General features: G+C 35.8%; 1 long non-coding RNA gene across 1 annotated transcript in view; it reads right to left on the reverse strand.

The window, feature by feature from the left end:
• LOC118004950 overlaps positions 1-15,283 on the reverse strand; it is an 83,439-nt gene that overhangs the window by 41,045 nt on the left and 27,111 nt on the right. Inside the window, exon 2 of the long non-coding RNA XR_004677742.1 lies at positions 4,907-4,988. This is a non-coding gene — a long non-coding RNA (uncharacterized LOC118004950). The remainder of the gene's footprint in view (positions 1-4,906; positions 4,989-15,283) is intronic.

The following is a 15,283-nucleotide window of genomic DNA, read 5'->3' on the forward strand; positions in this document are numbered from 1 at the left end:
TTCCTTCCTTCCTTCCTTCCTTCCTTCCTTCCTTCCTTCCTTCCTTCTTTTGTCTCTTTGCCAACAAACACAACTAGCCCTGAAATGTATAAAAGTAGTCAGAAAATGTGGTTTGGAGTGCATGTTTTGTGTAGAAGTATTTTCTGATAGCACATTTCACAGGTGCAAAAACAGAGAAACATTCTGTGTTGTTGTCCAGATTTCAGAGCTTGAGTTAATAGTATAAATCAACATGGAGCTTCCTTCATCAAGAGAGTCTCTTCCTATAAAAATGTTTTCAGTGGAACTAAACAGAAGTCATGGTATCATAATGAAAACTGTGATTATGTAAAGGCTAATGTATTAACTTTGAGATTATTCCTTATTTTACAAAATTCCATATTTATATTTAAAAAATTGTTGCATAAATGAGGCATATTTATTAAGGCAAAAGTTTAATTGAAAATGCTTAAATCAGGGGCACCTGGGTGACTCAGTCAGTTAAGCATCTGCTTTCTGCTCAGGTCATGATCCCAGGGTCTTGGGATCTAGCTGCGTATGGGGCTCCCTTCTCAACAGGTAGCCTACTTCTCCCTCTGCCTGCCCCCCCCCTTGTGCTCTATCTCACTATCTCTCTCTCTCTCTCTCAAATACATAAAGTCTTTAAAAACAAAAACAAAAGAAAATGTTGAAACTAGGTAATAAACTCAGTCCATTTCCAGTTTGGCCTCAATTTTCTAAAGATGTGATTTTACAGCCAGGCTTGCTTACTTGACTGATACCCTTGGTATTTTTAATTATCTTAATACTTCCATGCAAGGAAGGAATGGGACATATTTTTTGATAGCAGATAAATTAAACAAAAATGAAATCTAAAAGCACGGAAGAACAGAATTTCTACAGCTTGTTATGATAAGTTCCATGCTTTAACAATAAACATCGCTGAAAGCGTGTCTTGATAGTCCTTACCTTTAGAAAGTTACCACCAAATACCTCATGCATTTGATAGAATACTGTGAATTTACTCTTTCATCAAAAGAAGAATACCATAGAAATTTTCATACATGGGAATTTCATGGTTTTGGAATCTATTTCTTTTCATCTAAATTTAACTGCCACTTTACAGGATGAATTACTAAAAATCAGCTACTGATGAGGGTGCCTGGGTGGCTCAGTCATCAAGCGTCTGTCTTCGGCTCAGTTCATGGTCCCAGGGTCCCGGGATCGAGTTCCACATGGGGCTCCCTGCGTGGCAGGAAGCCTGCTTCTCCTTCTCCCACTCCCCTGCTTGTGTTCCCTCTCTCACTGTGTCTCTCTCTGTCAAATAAATAAAATCTTTAAAAAAAATCAGCTACTGATGAAAAATTGAACATACATTTTGAAAACAGAGCATCACTTATTTCATTTTGGATTAAAGTTAAGAACAAATACCCTAAGCTTGCTGAAATTACATCTCTCTCACATTCCTGTCAACATTCCTTTGTGAGCCAAAGGTACTTCTAGGTACTATAAAACGATAATATAAAAACATTTTAGGTATGAATTATCTTCTACAAGTACATAGTTATCATACATTCTAGATTAGATGAATTAGGCAGTAAGCAAGCTTATTTTTCACATCAAAGACAAATTTGCACTTATGTGTTATTCAGAATGAATATATAGGGGATAATATGGGGAGTTGTTATTTCACTTAAACTTTTTGTTCCTGTTTAGTTATGATTGCATGATACTACACTGATATCAGTATTATGGCTATACTTTCAATGTATTATGTTTGATTTTTATAATTCTTGTCATTTTATCCTATTTTGTTTTGATTATATTTATTGGAATATAATTTTATGTTGAATCTTATATTAAAATTTTGCTTTCTATTTAGTAATATCTTGGCTTTTTATTTTATTTTTAATTAATATTTTAAACTCATTTTATTTTTATTTTAAATCCATACTTACTGTATTTTACTAATGTATTAGTTGGGAAATAAAAACTGGTCTTTTACCTCACAGTTTGAAAAACACTGCTCTAGAGTATTAATAAAGATACACAGGAGAGGCTGAAATATGAAGAGAATAGAGAGAGTGAGAGACAGAGAATCAGATGAAAATGAAGAACAGGCTCAGGAAAGAATAAAGCAACAGGAAAAGTTGGAAGGGATGAAGGGTAGAGTCACAAAGTGGAAGCCTGGAGTTCAACATCTTCCACCTAGTATGTTCCAAGGAATTTCAAGGTTCAAGGTGTTCTCACACTTAAGGGAGGCTATGGGGTCATGATGATGGAGGCCACTGGTGTTGAAGGTGAAACTAGTGTGTCTCACGTCAGCAACATGGGCAATAAAGCCTCTGAGAGAAACAATACTTCCAAGTCATGAGAACAAAATGATAAAGAAAATGAAGAATATGAAGGTGTGGTCCTTGAAGCAAACAGATCATGTCAAGAATGGGGAAAGAGGGGGCGCCTGGGTGGCTCAGTCATTAAGTGTCTGCCTTCGGCTCAGGTCATGACCCCAGGGTTCTGGGATCGAGCCCTGCGTAGGGCTCCCTGCTCCACAGGAAGCCTGCTTCTCCCTCTCCCACTCCCCCGCTTGTGTTCCTGCTCTCGCTAACTCTCTCTGTGTGTCAAATAAATGGATAAAATCTTAAAAAAAAATAATAGGGCAAGAAAAGTAACCATTTGTTGTCATCCACTTCAATGAAAGAGGGATTGTGAAATGGTGGTGGTGGGATAATGATCTGGAGGAGCCTTCAAGAAATAAGGAGCAGGATGCCCCTCCTTGCACCTTGAGTGTGAGAAGTAGAAAAAGAATTTACTTCCAGTGTAAGATCTGATAAAAATGGCACCTCCAAAAGAAAGGCGTGCTTCAGTTTCAGGGAACTGAAGCAGCACTTAGAAAAGACATGCAGGTTGAAGAACTCTGTGCTAGAAGTAATGTTTTCACCTCACATGAGAGAGAGGTAAGGAAAAGCCCAGGGTTTATGAAGTAGGTGTGTGGGGGGAGCTGGGCAAGTTGTATCAGCATGAATTTCATTCACAGTTAAGGATGATTACCTGAGATAATAGGTGAACGACATGGATGTTAAAAATGCTGGAGTTCAGGAGAGGTAAGAAATCATGTGAAATGTTGTCAAAGGGAGAGATGAGTGGAGAGAATTTTATTGGTAGAGAATTTTGTGCCACTAAATGGCCTATAATAGGCAGAATGATGCCCCCCACCAAAGATGTCTGCGTCCTCGGACCCAGAACCTATAGATATACTACCTTACCTGGCAAAAGTGACTGCTGCCTTGGTTAAATTAAGGATTCTGAGATGGAGATGAAGAACTTATCCTGGATCATCTAGGTGGGACCAATATAATCCCAAAGGTCCTTATAATAGGGAGGTAGGAGAATCAAAATCAGAAAAGGAGTGCTGCTGATGGAAAGGGAACAGAGTGATGCCATTGCTGGCTTTGAAAATGGAGGAGGGAACCACGAACCAAGGAATGCAAGTGGCCTATAGAAAACAGAAAAGGAAAAAAAAAAAAAAGATTCTCCCTGAGAGCCCTCAGAAGAGGTAATCCTGCTGACACTCATTTTAACCCAGTGAAACCCATTTCAGACTGCTCACCTCCAGGACTGAAAGACAATAAATGTGTATTGTCTTAAGCCACTATATGGTAATTTGTTCCAGAGCGATAGAAAATGAATACACCACCATTAAGTTTTAACTAAAATGTTTAATTATAATGATAAAACCATGATTACCTCTTGTACATACACACACACACACGCACACGCACAAATACAAATACAACACACACATACAATCATAGATTTACAAAATCCTGCATTGGAACCAACATGTACGACAGTGCAAAATTAAACTATTTTACTTACTGGTTTTCTTTGAATTTTTAAGTTTGTTTTTTTAAAAGATTTTATTTATTTATTTATTTTATTGAGAGAGAGAGAGAGAGCAAGTTGGGGGGAGGAGTAGAGACAGAGAGGGACCAGCAGACTCCCCGCTAAGCATAGAGCCCAATGCAGGGCTCGATCTCAAGACCCGGAGATCATGACCTGAGCGGAAACCAAGAGTCGGATGTTTAACCGACTGAGCTACCCAGGCACCCCAAATTTTCAAGTTTTATATAAAGTTGGTACATTAAAAAGTTGCCTTCTATTTAATTAGTTAATCTAACTATAATGAAAACTAATATTGAGAGTATGGATGCAAAACAAATATAGTCAATCTGCTGCTCTTAAAGGAATTGCTAAGGTAAAAGTGTAAGGTACTCAAGATCATCATTTAAAGAGAATCTTCCAAAGGGGGTAATTACAATATAATAACAAAAAAAACCTCATAAGGCCATGACTCTTAAAAGCCAAAGTGGATAAAAATCATTGTTGAAAACTTGTAAATCTCTTAGAAATTTAATTGATTGCAAAAAATGAGCAGGAATGTCACTACAAAGAGAGAAACCCAAGAAAGAAGCTTCGCCCAAACGTGTTTTTACTAGCCTTCTTGTACAGCAATAAAACTCTCGGTTGTCCCAAGGCAAGACCTTAGGAAGTGCCCACCAACAGTTTAAACAGTCATTACGCATGTACTGTGTTCTCATCTTTGCCCTAAGGAAGTTCAACAGTAACCCAGTACTTTTTTATGTACATGCTTATTAAAGTCACACAGGTAAGACGTTTCCAAATGTGTTTTCAGAACACATTTTATTTTAGTGCTTTCAAATGTTTTGAGGATAATTGTTAGAGGGATGAAAAAAAATATAGGAGCTCAGTCTGAGAATAAAATTCTGTTTTGGCATTTTAATGTCTAAAGACTCGAGAACTGCCAAATGTTTGCTAATCAAGAAGCAGTAGAAATTCACAATCAGTCCCCAAAATATAAAACAATTCTATTCACTGTAAAAATATGTTTACTGCACTTACTTACCGGCTGTTTAGCACAAATGTTTTTTGTCCCAAAGTGGAAAAGCTGGCAATTCTTTAATTTCCAAAGTGCTCATGGAGTGCAGCTGTAGATACACAAGGCTTTTGTTAATAGCGTATCCAGGTACCATTTGCTTCCCTTTTGTCAGATATCGCCTTTATTTGAAGTCAACAGAAGCCCTTTCCCTTTTCCCTCTGGCACCATTTGTAGTTATTGTGTTCTCAGAGAAAGCACAAGGCATCAAGGCATGGACTGATTTTGCTCTGAACCCATTCAGATACAATGTTGACATTTTTGGGGTAACTTTATATTTTTTGCTTTCTAATGCACTACAGCCTTCAAAAATAGCCGAGAGTATTGCACTTGGGACTCATCAACATTAAAATATCTGCTACCCAGAGTAAAATTCTAACAATAACTACAGTTTTTAACAGCTCAAAGCACACACCTTAGACTTGAAGGAATTTCATTGTCCTTTTTAAAAGGCAATTTCTTTAGTTGAACCATAGTCTCATCTCCCTTATTGGATCCCAAATTTCCTTTTCAAGTATGAATCTTAAGAGATCAGTGGATTAGTGCTTGCTGATATAATCTTGGTCTCACAATAAAAGCACAGTCATCAGGAAAAGATTGCCTTCCGTGTATAGGAATAATGACTCCAGGAATCAGTAAAATAACTCTGTTGCCCATAAAAGTAAATCAAAATTATGGCTGTCTTAATTCCTCTTTTGAAACAAAGATGTTTGGTGTTCAAGAAAGAGGAAAAAATACAGTTTAAATTTTTTGGAAGTCTCAATATTCAATAAATACCATATGGTACACAACTATTTTAGAAGGAGAAAAATGGTAAGAAAAGGGCTTTAACAGGTTAAATGTGCTCTTGGGCAGTGTAAGTGTCGACATATAAATCACAGGAGCATTACCATGTTACCTCGGGTTCAACCTATCAGCAAAGTAGTCACTAGCTAAAGAGATGCTCAGGGTTCCTCCAAATGAGAGGACCTTTCTCAGAAACCCAACTTTTTCAGCTTGGCACCCTTTCAGAAACCCATATGTTGCTACCACCTCTTAAAATACTTCAAAAAAAAAATAAAAACGAAACAAAAACAAAAAACCCCACCAAAATAATCACTATAGAAGTCTTACAGACTGTTACCTAGACTGAGTATCAGATTCATCCAAAAGAGTTCATATACCTGATTAGCAATATTCCTCTGAGTAAAATAGGAAGTTGAAAAAGATATTTGATGGAACAGGTATTTGGGGTACTTATTTCTGAGGCCACTTTAAATTTCACAATAACCCTCTAAGGGAAATAAAACTCCTATTAAAGCCTTAATTAAGTTAAAAAGAACTCTAACAGGAAAACATAAAAACCACACAGCCACTGCTGACTCTAGGCATTAAGACCTTATAAAAGAATATCTAAGAAGCAGAGATGGGACTGGAACATTCAGAGATGTATGAATCTAAATTTCTGCTTCCACTGTGCATTTTCCAGCCCCTGCACTGGTGCAAGACTAAAAACTCTAGAACATTATGAAGCACTGATCATTCAACAACATGCTGTGAATATAATTTCCCATCACTTTTTTTCTTCTAGGCCTGGAAGCTTGATCATTATGGAAGATTATATATGGTAGGTATATCAGGTCAGTGCCCACAGGTCAGGAAGGAAAAGTTTTGAAACTAAACAAACTTCCAGTTATAAGATGATTAAATTCTGGGGATCTAGGGGCACCTGGGTGGTTCAGTCAGTTGAGCGACCAACTCTTGATTTTGGCTCAGGCCATGATCTCAGGGTCATGAGATCGAGCCCTGGCTGGGCTCTGAGCTTAGCGCAGAGTATGCTTGGGATTCTCTCCCTCAGCCCCCCACCCCACCCCCACTCACACATGCTCACTCACTCTCTCTCTCAAAAAATAAAAATAAAAAAAAAAATTCTGGGGATCTAATGTACAGTATGGTGATTATGGTTAGTAATACTGTATTATATACTTGAAAGTTGCCAAGAGAGTAGATCTTAAATGTTTTCAACACACACACACACACACACACAAATAGTAACTATGGGAGGTGGTGAAGGTATTAGCTAACACTATGGTGGTAATCATTTTGCAATATATAAGTGTATCAAATCAGCATGTTGTACACCTTAAACTTACACAATTTTACATGTCAATTATATCTCAAGAAAGCAGGGGAAAAATTAATGAAGTGTATGTTAACATGGTCCAAGAAATCTGTACATGCAGAAAACCCATATATTCAACAATCACTTAACATCCTGACCTAATTTTCCTCCAATTTTCCTTAAAGATAATCAACAAAACACATTTTCAAAAATCAATGGCATATTGAAAAACCAAATTTGAGCAGAACCTGCACTCAGCCTCCAGAGTGTATGTTTGTGTATGGGAAGGCGGAAGAAGGGGAGGTGGGGGAAAACAGAGGGGTGGGATGTGAACTCTAGTTGTGATTGAGGGCTAGCCACCTGATGTGTTCCCCATTTAGCCTTCCAACTGATGGATCAAATGAGAAACTGTTTTGCTCTGTTTCAGAACTGATTGACATTTTAATTATTCTACAGCTGGAAGTGTTAATCACACCAGAGAATGAGGGAATAATTCCCACCTGGTAAAATTTCACACAATACCTTGGCAGGCACCGACATGCAGATAGTTTAAATCATTTGTTGAAGAAAAAAAATCAATATTTAAAATCCCTTCACAAATTAAACCAGCAACAATAGATCTATACTTAAAAATCTCCTTAAGTATGGTCTGCACTTTTTGACTGTCAGAGAGTCAAAACATTTCATGAATCTAAGGAAATTACAAATTTAAATATAACTAATTTGAATAGTATGAGATGATTAAAAGGAATTAAGATAATGAATTAGTTTTGTTTTAAAATATAAACTTTATTACTCTTCAAACTTTCATTATTTTTATTATTAGAATCCTCTCTCTGAGAAAGTCCATGTTGCCTTTTACTTAAATGTCTCAAAAGACATGTTTAATTCAGAGAAACATTTAAGTTAGTTCTTTACATACTTATCTGATCAGAAGAATCACCTAGAGTGTTATTACAAACTCAGAGCTTCTGATTTGATAGCTCTGGAATGAGCCCTGGAAATCTGAATTATCAAAAAGGACCCTGGGTGATACTTAAAATCAGACAACTTTGGAAAATACTGGAATGCATATTTGGATTTTTCAATTAAACTTTATTTAGTTCTATTTGCATATATAGAAAAATATGGTTTTTTTCCCGAATAGTAAATGATAGAGACAACGACCAAAATTAATTAAAATACAAAATTTCTGCCTGTTTAAGTGATAAAAAATAAACTAGAAACTTTTTCCATCAAATTCTAATAAAATTTCTAGTTTTGACATGTAGTAAAACTTTTGACAGTCAAATGTTTTTCAGTTTTTAACTCAGCTGTAAACCCTGAGAATGTGCTTCCCTTTTAACAAAAGGAAAAGTTTTCAACAGAAAACACATTCTAAGAGGAATACCATTAACTTAGATATTAACATTTTGCCTTCAAAGCAAGTTTTTCTTTAGATTTTCCTTAATCTGTATGAAAGTGTCAAGCTTCAAAAATAATTATAAAGATGTTTTGAATCCATATGAAATACACAGCAACAAAGGTATGCCAGTGTCCCTGATTAATTAGGGAAGTCTTCAAGGAAAGGACGGAGCTGTCCAGCATTTAATTCTATATAGTGTTAACTGTGCACGAGGTTTTGTTCTAGGTAAAAAAGCAACCTCAAGGTAGCTATTAATATTTTTATCATTGTTACAATTCCCATTTTACAGATGTGGAGATGGAAATATAGTGAAATGGAAATGTAGTGAAAATAAAGAATTTACCCAAGACTACACCTTCATTAAGTTATTAATTAGCAGATCTGGAAACTGAACCTATGAAGCCTGGCTAATAAAAAACAAAACAAAACTGGATCTTTACCTCCATGCTATACTGCTCCTTCATTTTTTATCTTTATTCTAAACATATTACTAAAATACAACCATCATTAAATTGGTATACTTCATAATCCAAAAGACTTTTTTTCCCCAATTTGGGAATAAAAATCTAGAAAAATTGCCAGCCCTCTGACAAGGCTGTGGAGGGAGCCCTGCTGTATCAGCCGCTGTCCACGATACTCAGCAAGCTGTTGCTGTAGCTGCTGTTTCAGATCTAGGAAAGTAAGGAAAGAAAGGAAATAGAACTGACTTCCAGAACTAAAGGTTTAGGAAGATAGTCCCAGAAATTCCTTGAGTTGTAAAACAAATGAATCTGGCTGGGTTATTTTTCAGAGATCTCTTTAATAAATTGACAAAGCAGAGACTAGATTGGTGGGGATCCCAGTACGTGAAAAGGATCATCTTCCCATTCCACACGCATTTTGTCTTTCCTCTTCTTTTGCTTCAGCTTTTGCTATAACGAAGATAAAATGGCTTCTTGTTCCGTCATCTAACTTTTAGAGGAAAAAATGATTTAACAAAAGTAACTTCATTCTTTCTCTAAGACTTATGCTGCTTTATTTCAACAAAGAAATAAATCCAGCCTTACTTTTCGACTAGGACTTACTTTTAGAATAAGAAAATAGTTCTCTATGGATGTTGTACATTCTGCTTTTTGTTGTTGTTAAGAAAACTGAAGCAAATTGCCTCTGCTCTAGGTTGTGAAGCTCTTAGGCCCTTGGGTTGCTGATTTACAAGCCTGATATCAACATGCTGTATCTTTTTATGTCCCAGTTTATAATGCAGTTATGCAGGCCTCTTAAGCTATTAAGACATCATCATTGACGTTGCAATTTGTGTATATGTTTTATACCTCATTAAATTCTCATCTTTCTAGCTCACAGCAATAGGCTTCTGGCCTAGGCTACAGCATAATCTCATAACATAACAAAAAATATAAAATCATCACAGAGAAAGTTGATGGTTGAAATCTTTACCCCCAATCAATTGATTTATTGGTGGTAATGGCTTTATAGTCAAATAGAAATTTGTCCATGGTATAATTCAGGTAATTTCTAAAAGCAGAAGTTTAGCATCCTTGTCAGTAAATCTTTTTGGGTTGGTTGGTTTGTTTGTTTGTTTGTTTGTGTTAAGCTGTATAAGTGGCACATACATTAACAGTATGGACTGTTTCTCTATGAAATGATAAAGTTTTAGATTCCATAGGAAATGAATAAATTTGTAGTCGATGCTACTTTATAATTCCTGCAGTTTATAATTCAGGAAGGCAATTCTTCCTTTTCAATCTTATGATGTTATCATGAGGAAATGTATCAAGCAATTCCAGACACTAATGATTGTTTGGAATTTTCCCTGACCCAGTGATTAATCCCAACCCCTGACTCAGTGCCTCAGACACAGTAGGAGGCCAAGAAGGATCTATTGGCTGAAAATAACCAATTCATTTAACTGAATTACCTGTTACCTAAAATAAAAAACACTACCCAAAGTCCACAGGAGGAAAGAACAATTAAGAAATTAAGAGAGTCATTAATTGTCCTTGTATACTTCTATTTAAAAAGCTATTCATCTGTTTGATTAAGCATATATATACACACACACACAAACACACCTATTTAAAAGTAATCTTGCAAAACATCTAGGGAGCCTGGATTCTTTATATGAAGTGAAAAAAAGTTGCATTTTCATAATAAGTTGAAATAACAAATCCCTTTTCACACATAAAAATATTAGTATTAATAATAGACACATAAAGAGAACTTCATTTTAATCTCTTATAAGAGAATGTTTTTCCAATTTGGCTATAAAGTAACAAATGTTTGTCTTAAGACTTTGACCCTGTAGTTCCTTCTTCCAACTACAATAATCATTTTTAGTATGTCCTAACTATAAAAAATATGTAAGATATTAGCTATAGTTTATGTATAAAATATGACATGTATCAATCATAAAAATGTAATAGGCCTGCAGAGATGGGTTTACCTAAGCCTCATCTGCCTCATGATACTGACTCAATATTCAGAGTAGTGGACAGAGGAGAGAAGTGAAGGAAATTTTTCTTAGGAGCTGTAAAACCATACTCTGAGAGTCTCAACTCCAATCTGTCTTGCTTCAGTGCATACATAGATTACAGTAAATAAAAAATGGGTTAAATAAATGAGAAAGTCAACAAAATGGTAACCTTTGGCAAAGAATAAATCAATAGCAAAGAATAAATATTTGGCTAAGAATAAATGCCAACCTCAGACAAATAGATTAGATTTGGGACAAAAAAGAGTAAAGAAAAAATAATGTATTTTTTGCAGAATGGTTCTTCGTGAAAAATGCTTTTCTCATTTCTTTTCCTTTTCTATTGCTCCTAATGCAGATTTAGTTTCAGACAAGAACCAGAGTTAAGGGAGAACATCAATTGGCTGCAAATAAAACACTTGTGATTCCTTCGTAGCCAGGCTCAATCCCTGAGCGCCTGGTACCTTGTACAATGTCAAAGACATAACAGCCAATTAATAAACATTTGCAAAATTAAAATGCAGCCTGTATCACGGCAAGGAAGAGTCTATTGCCAAAAAAAAATTCAACCTTTTAGCAAGTTGATCAGAGAGGCAACACTACTGACTCTGGAGTATTATTTACCCATAAATCCTATGGAATTTATTTTAACACAAAAACACCAGTGTTTATGGCAGGGGAAAATTTGATTCACACATCTGATTTGTTTCTGCCTTGATAATCAGGGATATTTTATGAAGGTCACAAAGGCCAAAGAGGATTTATAAAATAGCTGCTTATAAACTAATTAACACTTTGTTTTTATTATAAACTGGTAAAATCTTTTTCTTAGCATGAACAATTTTACTATACACATTACATTTTTTCTGAAAGGGATCTGAACTCTTACCTTTACATTTGTTCAGCTTTTTTCTGTTAGCTGGTATACAAAGAGTAAATATGACACAGGGTGCAGGCACCCACAGGCATGAGCCTGACAATACATGGCATATGGATCTCAGACACAGTCATGATTCAAAGATAATACCATTCGCTTTTGAACTCTTGATCATCCAAGCTGCTGCCATTTTTAGAGCTATGGCATACTTCATCTCATAAGGCACCAGTTAATGTACTCTTAAAATATTGTGTTACATGGTGATAATGACATACACAGCAATCATTGCAAATTGAATCAACTCCGAACTTTAGAGAAAATATCAGGAGTCATATGACTGAAATGCCCGTATGTACAGGTCTACAGCTTATAGTTTTCATCTTGGGCCACGTGGAAATGAAGTATAAGTTATAAGCAAAGTAGATACGAGTGCTTCGTGTTCTGGATAGAGAGTAACACACCTTTTGGAATTCATGTTGATAATAAAAGAACTGAGGAATTCTGCAATTGGCATCTGATGAAAGTGAGGAGCGAGAAAGAGCTACCAGGGGTATGTTTTATTTCTGAGGGAGTTTTAGTAGCATGTGCTCACATTTCTCAAGGGCTGGTTGTGTTTTTGATTGTTTGAACATGAATAGGAATGAATGGTTAGCATCAAACTAGTAAGTCCCCATGGATCAGGAGAAACTGCTGAGATGCTGTTCTGTACCCTGGTTCCACAAGAGCAGTATAAGTGGAGGAAGTGATCTCCTAACAAGACAGGCATTGAATTTTCTAGAAATGAAACAAAAGGTCAGAGTAAAACCAGAGGAAAATAGATTCACTAGTGAATCTCTCTGAGAGCTCAGTTAACAAATATTTAAACTCTCCTGTATTGATGTTAGAACTAGTCCCAGATGCTAGAGCAGAACTGATCCCATAGTTGGGATGGGTGTAAGGAAAGGGTGCTTGAGATAGAGGAGAGTCCAGACTACTATTAGCTTCATCCTCAACTCCTTTTTTTCCTTCCTGTTTGAATTTTGGAGCAGTTCCTGGCACTTCATTGAGATCATATCTTAATTCTAAAGCGAATAGCACCTTTAAAATGCACAGGGCAACTTGGTATAATGAGTGTGCCCAGCCTGTTTAAAAGGGAAAAAAATGGATCCCCAAGACTTCATCTATATGCCCTAATTTTAGGGGAAAAAAAAGACTTGATAGATGACTAAGCAATGCTAATATTGGGATGCTTCTATTTCTGAGGGATTTATCGGAATTCTAGCACCCTTAGAAAATGAAAAATAAAAGAACAGATCTTTTGGTAAATATTTCTTGAGGGCATAGCAATGTGCTGGGCACTGAAATAGAAAAGTGAGATGAAGAGGCATGCTTCCTGACCTCAGGAAGCTCACAACTCAACTCAGCAGGGAAGGTAAACAAAGAGGCAGTTGCAACTACTATGAGAGGGAAAAGCAAAGTTCTATGGAAGCACACATCCAGGCACCTTGTCTGCAGAAAGAGTCCTGATGAACCAACCAGATGAAAGAGGCACAAGGATAGTGGAGAGAGAGCGAAGAGTATTTTAGGTAGAAAGGACATGATGTATAGCGGTCTAGAAGCAAGAGGCTGTGATACTCTGGAAGAGCTGAAAATTTAGCCTACCTGAAATTCAGAGCACTGAACACACTGGTGAGTATTGGAGGCTCTAGAATCAGGTGGGATCAAGTCACATTGTAATATAGAAGCTGTGATGGGGTCTAGGCATCTTCATTTTCTAAAGCCGATTCTAACAGTTAAGATTTGAGAGTCTATTCTTAACAAGCTCCTTTTGAACCACAAAATTCAGTTCTTTCAGTTAGCTGCCTTTACCCTCACTCCGTGGCTTTCTGGACCTTGGGTGAGTAGATCCAAGGAGAGGCGGGAATGAGATCCTAGATGGTCTTTCAGCCACTGTGGTCCCTAACGTTTCCATGACAAGACATCTTGGGTCATACATCCTCCAATTCCACCCACATCATTTTAATAAGAATCCTCAAGCTGGTAATGATGCTGATACTTACAGGACTACTTCTGAGAAGCACTGGTTTACACATTTGAAATAGGATACAGATATTTTATGCCTTTAAAAGAATGTTTATTTTTTAGAAATTTTAACTGTTTTTCATATATTTCATTTGAAGTTTTAAAATGCTGGTTGAAAGAAGCAAATACAGGATATTAAAATGTTAAGATTTTCTTTCTCTATCCTAAAAACATTTTCTCTCTCCAAAATAAAATTAATAATTTTTTGGCTTTTCAATTTAAGGGTTTGCTTTAGGAACATCATTAAAATATTTAGCAAACATTTTCAGTAATACATTTAAAAATATATCTGTTATTACTCTTTTCCAAATTTCTTTCCATGATGGTGAAAACATTTAATCCACGCAGGGGATTAATTTCATGTAAAGTTTTATGTCTTAAAGCCGAATTCATTTTTTCACTGGCATTGAGCACAACAACATCTGCAAGCCATTAAAAGGAAATTCCTTTGGAAAGCACTACAGTTTGACTCTACTGAATGATCTTCACTTGGAATAAAGTCATTCATATGTTTCATGATGTTCAAAGGCAGTTATGACCTAAATTAATAAGAATAAATTTTATTTTAGTCAATATATTCTGAACCAGGTTTCATAAACTATTTTTCTAAAACTTGCTGTGTTCTTAAAAGTCTTTGGATATTAATTTTATATTAAAATTATCATTATTTTAAAAAGACATTCTAATACAGTAAAGGAATTCTTTGAAAAAAAATTACCCTTCACCTCACCAGCTAGAAAATAATTCTGTATAATAATAACATCCATTTTCCACAATAAAATATATTGTACATAGCTATTCAGAGCTTTAAGAAGGAGCATAGACAACAAATCCTGTTTTCCCATACATTTCAAAATTAATTTCAGAGCTGTGTAGATTATGAAAATATATACATATATTTACATACATATACACACGCCCCCAAGATATGTTAAAAGTTACATATACAGAAGTCTAATATTCATGTGGCCTACATAAAATTAACACTCTAAAAATAAAACACTAAATTTTAAAAACATGGTCAACATTTTTGAATATTTTTTCCTTAAAAAATAGTACTAAAGCAAATGAATTGTTTGAGTGAATGCTTCTTTTTTTTAAATCTCATATTAAAATCCTTATATCCCTAGAATCTTGCTTATACATGAATTTTTGTCCCTCTCTCTTTGTATTCCAACTGGAAATGAGCATGAAAAGAGTAAAAAGATTTAAGAAGAAAATGCAGGGTGCCTGGGTGGCTCAGTCGGTCAAGTGTCCAACTTTTGATTTTGCCTCAGGTCATGATCTCAGGATCCTGAGATGGAGCCCCTCATCAGGCTCTGCGCTCAGTGGGGAATCTGCTTCTCTCCTTTTACCTCTCCCTCTCCCTCTGCCCCTCCATGCATGTCTCTTTCTCTCTCAAATAAATAAATAAATAAATAAATAAATAAATAAAT

Source organism: Mirounga leonina, unplaced genomic scaffold (genome assembly GCF_011800145.1).
Source record: "Mirounga leonina isolate KUSES-001 unplaced genomic scaffold, KU_Mleo_1.0 Mir_115, whole genome shotgun sequence".
NCBI classification, from domain to species: domain Eukaryota; kingdom Metazoa; phylum Chordata; class Mammalia; order Carnivora; family Phocidae; genus Mirounga; species Mirounga leonina.